The 4,940-nt window shown below is 46.9% G+C and overlaps 1 non-coding gene across 1 annotated transcript; it reads right to left on the reverse strand.

The window, feature by feature from the left end:
• Positions 1-4,541: 4,541 nt before the first annotated feature.
• Positions 4,542-4,645, reverse strand: LOC115935709 (small nucleolar RNA U13). Its single transcript, XR_004071327.3, has one exon. It is a non-coding gene; the product is annotated as a small nucleolar RNA U13 (small nucleolar RNA).
• Positions 4,646-4,940: the final 295 nt, after the last annotated feature.

A 4,940-nucleotide genomic window follows, 5' to 3' on the forward strand; every position in this document is an offset into this window, starting at 1 on the left:
GTCATTCTTCTTGGCCTTTCAGTGGACACAACTGGGATATATATATATATATGTGTCTGTATATATATGTATGTATATGTGTATATATGTATATATAAATTCATACCAACATTGCCAATTCTAATTTCAGATTACAGATTTGTTTACTCAAATATGTGACTCAATCAGATTACAGAATTTATAGCTAACTTAATTGATTTGATACTAGTATCTCTTTTATCTTTAATTGAAAATCTGGGTTTCTAATAATATTGTTACTTGTTATCTTATATACATATATAAGTTATACAAAATACATGTAATAACACCTAAACAGGCCAGGCGCGGTGGGTCGAGCACTTTGGGAGGCCGAGGCAGGTGGATCACCTGAGGTCAGGAGTTCAAGACCAGCCTGGCCAACGTGGTGAAACCCCGTCTCTACTAAAAATACAAAATTAGCTGGGCAAGGTGGCACATGCCTGTAATCCCAGCTACTTGGGAGGCTGAGGCAGGAGAATCGCTTGAGCCCAGGAGGCAGAGGTCGCACTGAGCCGAGATCGCACCACTGCACTCCAGCTTGGGCGAAAGAGGGAGACTCTGTCTCAAAAAACAAATAAACAAACCCAAAAGAAACACACCTAAACAATATTAATATTACCAATAGTATAGCATTATTAAATACAGTTGTTTTTTTCTGATTTTAGGCTTTGTCACACTAAGGATATAGAGTCAAATTAATGAGTTTTACAGTTAATTTGTGTGGTTATGCCAGTGACTCAATGTACTCTTTATTTCTTTTCTTTTAGGAAATGCTTTGTTATTTTCTTTTAAAAAATAGTTATGTAGGCTCTTGAGCTGCTTGCTTTGGCCCACTCTTGCCCTGAGGAGTATACTTTCATTTTCAATACATCTCTGCTTTTGTTGCTTCAAAAAAAAAAAAAATTATGTGGCCGGGTGCGGTGGCTCATGCCTGTAATCCCAGCACTTTGGGAGGCCAAGGCAGGTGGATCACGTGAGGTCATGAGCTGCAGACCAGCCTGGCCAACATGGTAAAAGCCCATCTCTACCAAAAATACAAAAATCAGGCGGGTGTGGTGGCAGGCGCCTGTAATCCCAGCTACTTGGGAGGCTAAGGCAGGAGAATCACTTGAACCCGGGGTGGCAGAGGCTGCAGTGAGCCGAGATCGCACAACTGCACTCCAGCCTGGACTGGAGTGAGGCTCTATCTCAACAACAACAAAAAAATTTACATGAATCCAAAGTTGAAGCTATTAAACACAGTGTATACAGAGAAATCTAGCTTCCATTCCTATTTCCTTCACCCCGTTCTTTTCTTACATGTAACCATTTTTATTAGTTTATAATTTACACTCTATTGCATCTTTAACATGTAAGCAAATGTACACATCATTATTTCTATTTTCCCATCTTTCTTACAAGAAAGGCAGCATTTCAACACGTGTGAAAAGGGAGAAAAATAAAAATAAAGGCAACACACACATGGTCTCTGTCCTGCTTTTTTCACTTAACAATACATCCTAGATTTCCAAGGCAGTCCACAGAGATGGTTCTCTTTCCTCTGTGCAGCGGCATAAAACTGCATTGTGTGGATATACGTAGCTTATTCAGCCAGTCCTCTGTGGATGGACGTGTGGGTTCAACAAACATTTATTGCATGACCAAATTGTGCCAGGCACTGGGAATAAAGACGTGGTCTCTGGCTTCAGGAAACTCAGAAGTGCAGATGGGGAGATCTCCACAATACAAGTGCTTTCCTTATAAGAAGTAATAGCTTGGGTCCACTTAGCACAAGGGGCACATGGATCAGGGAAGAGACGCTTGCACACAGGAGGGACACAATAACTGTCTATTTATTGTCATCTTGCTTCCACTTGGGCCTGCAAACAGGAGAGTCCCCTCGGGAGGAGATGGTTACCAGTGGTTGAAATTGCTTAAAAAATCATGAGTGCCACCAACTGGTCAGAGAAGGGAAAGCTGAATGAAAAAGGCCGAGAGGGAGGGTCCTAACCACAAAATTACCCTGGAAAGAGGAAATGTAACAACACAGGAGCTGTGGTTTAACATGAGCCAACACCTATGTAGAACTTTCTGCTGACCAGATATTGTTCTAAGCAGTTTACATATAATTCCTTTCTCACAACACTCCTAAGTGGTACGAATTATTACTACCTGCATTTTTCCGATAAAGAAATTAAGGTGGCTGGGCGAGGTGGCTCACGCATGTAATCACAGCACTTTGGGAAGCCAAGGCAGGTGGATAACTTGAAGTCAAGACTTAGAGACCAGCCTGGCCAACATGGTGAAACTCCGTGTCTAGTAAAAATACAAAATTAGCTGGGCGTGGTGGGTGCCTGTAATCCCAGTTACTCGAGAGGCTGAGGCATGAGAATCGCTTGAACCTGGGAGGCAGAGGTTACTATAAGCCAAGATCACACCACTGCACTCCAGCCTGGGCGACAGAGGGAGACAAGAAAGAAAAGAAGGAAGAAAGAAGGAAGGAAGGAAGGAAGGAAGGAAGGAAGGAAGGAAGGAAGGAAGGAAGGAAGGAAGGAAGGAAGGAAGGAAGGAAGGAAAAATAAAAGAAAAAGAAAAAAAATTAAGGCACCAGCGAGGTGGGTGGTTCACACCTGTAATCTCAGCGCTTTAGGAGGCCAAGGAGGGAGGATCGCGAGGCCAGGAGCTCGAGATTAGCCTGGGTAATACAGTGAGACCCCATTTCTACAAAAAAAATAGAAAATATTAGTAGGGTGTGGGAGGGCGCGCCTGTGGTCCCAGTTACTGGGAGACTGAGGCGGGAGGATCGCTTGAACCCAGGAGTTTGAGGCTGCAGTGAGATACGATGACGCCACTGCACTCCTGCCTGGGCCACAGAGCAAGACCCTGTCTCTAAAAAAATATTTTTTAATTAAATAAAAAATAAAAAGAAATGAAGGCACAGAGAGGCTACCGAACTTTTTGCCCAAGGTCAGACAGCAAAATGGAAAGAAGGGCATGCGAGTAGGCAGCAAGACACCGCAGATGGGACAGTTGTAAGTAGTGCACCAAGAAGCTGGTGCGCTCCCCAAGGTGGGACGAAAATACTGTATGTCCGTCTACCCCATAACCACCTCCTCGCGAGGACAAAGGACACCTGACACGTCACCCCTCCCTCGCCCCTGCACACACACACGCCCCTCACCCTACCCCAGGTCAGAAGACCCCGAAGGGCTTTCTCTGGACTCCTGGAACCCTGGAGGCGCAATTGACGCCTTAGAGGCTGAATAAGAGTCCCTCTCCGAGCAGCGGGCGACACGTCTCTCTCGCGCCACCCCTCCCAGGGTCCGAAGCTCCCGCCTGTGCAGTGGCACAAATGAAGTTTGCCTCCTCGGGCTCCTGCGAAACCGTGGAAGCTATGAGAGTCACAAGTTCCTAAATGTAAGCAGCCCCTCGGGAACTGAAGGCCAATCGGACGCAATTCTACCCTCCAGGAAAGCGCAGGAAGAGGGAACAAGCAATGCCGACGCGGCGTGGGGGACCCAACACAGGGCGGTCGCACAGGCGCGACCCTTCTCGCGCCTTCTCAAAACCCAAGCAAACACCGCTGGTTCCTACACCCGCCGAGCCCGAGTCTGCAGCCTCCAGCTCCCCTGACCCGTTCCGGGCGCCGCCTGCGACCCATGCCCAAGACGGCGCTCTGCTGTCCCTGCGCACCCGGCGCCGACACTGGCGGGGCGGGCCCAAGCCGGATCCGCCAACCCGACGACCCACCTCCCTCAGGGCTGCCCCAGACGCCAGCTGGGGGCTTCTACCTTGACGCTAGAATTTGAATTTTCAAACGCTTGTGGCTACAGGCTTTAAAACGCTAGCTCCAGAAACCAGCTAAAGTATTGCATTGAACAGAAAACCAAATACCGCATGCTCTCACTCATAAGTGGGAGCTAAACATTAGGAACACGTGGACATAAAAGTGGCAACAACAGACACTGTGTTCTACTAGAGGGGGCAATGAAAACGGGCTAAGCTGCACTCCAAATCCCAGCATCACACAACATATCCAGGTAACAAACCTGCGCAGGTATCTCCCAAACCTAAAAAATTAAAGCCATTAAAAAGCACTGCATTGGCCAGGCGCGGTGGCTCACGCCTGTAATCCCAGCCCTTTGGGAGGCCGAGGCGGGCGGATCACGAGATCAAGAGATCGAGACCATCCTTGCCAATATTTATACAAAAATTAGTTGGGCGTGGTGGCGCGCGCCTATAGTCCCAGCTACTCGGGAGGCTGAGGTAGAAGAATCTCTCGAAACCGGGAGGTGGGGGTTGCAGTGAACCGAGATCGCAACACTGCACTCCAGCCTAGCGACAGCGCGAGACTCCGACTCACAAAAGAGCAAACACAAAAACACATTACACAGTTGGACAACGGAAAAGTACCCGTGCGTGTAGCATACAGCCAGAAAAAGGGGAACCCAAAAACGGTAAACACGAAGCCATGAAACTAGGCCACCTATCATCATAAGTAACAAGCCCACAAATACAAGCGTTAAATCGATCCTTCAAGTTCAGGTCAGACGGGTTATGTGCCCACGTCGTAACAAGGTTCAAGGGTAGCACATCTCACACAAGCGTATGAACACCCAATCATCACGCTCATGAACTACAAAAGGATCATCTTATAGTTGACGTTAAGGAGTGCCAAGTGTGTGCCACTAATTTTACACATAGGGTGACTACCGTAATGCGATACATCCATTCTTCACGTATAAAATCCTGGATATTTTCAAAGTCCCACTGAGATTCTGTAATTATTCTTTTGTTTCTACCTTAGCAAAGGAAAACAGAAACACAATTAGCGAGCGGATTATTATATATGCAAATTTATTCTCCATAGTTCCACGGCTCCGTCATTTTCCCGAGCCTGGATCTTTATTGCTTTACGACCATACGTCGTGAAATAAGAAAGT

This window comes from Gorilla gorilla, chromosome 7, assembly GCF_029281585.2.
Source record: "Gorilla gorilla gorilla isolate KB3781 chromosome 7, NHGRI_mGorGor1-v2.1_pri, whole genome shotgun sequence".
Lineage (NCBI taxonomy): Eukaryota > Metazoa > Chordata > Mammalia > Primates > Hominidae > Gorilla > Gorilla gorilla.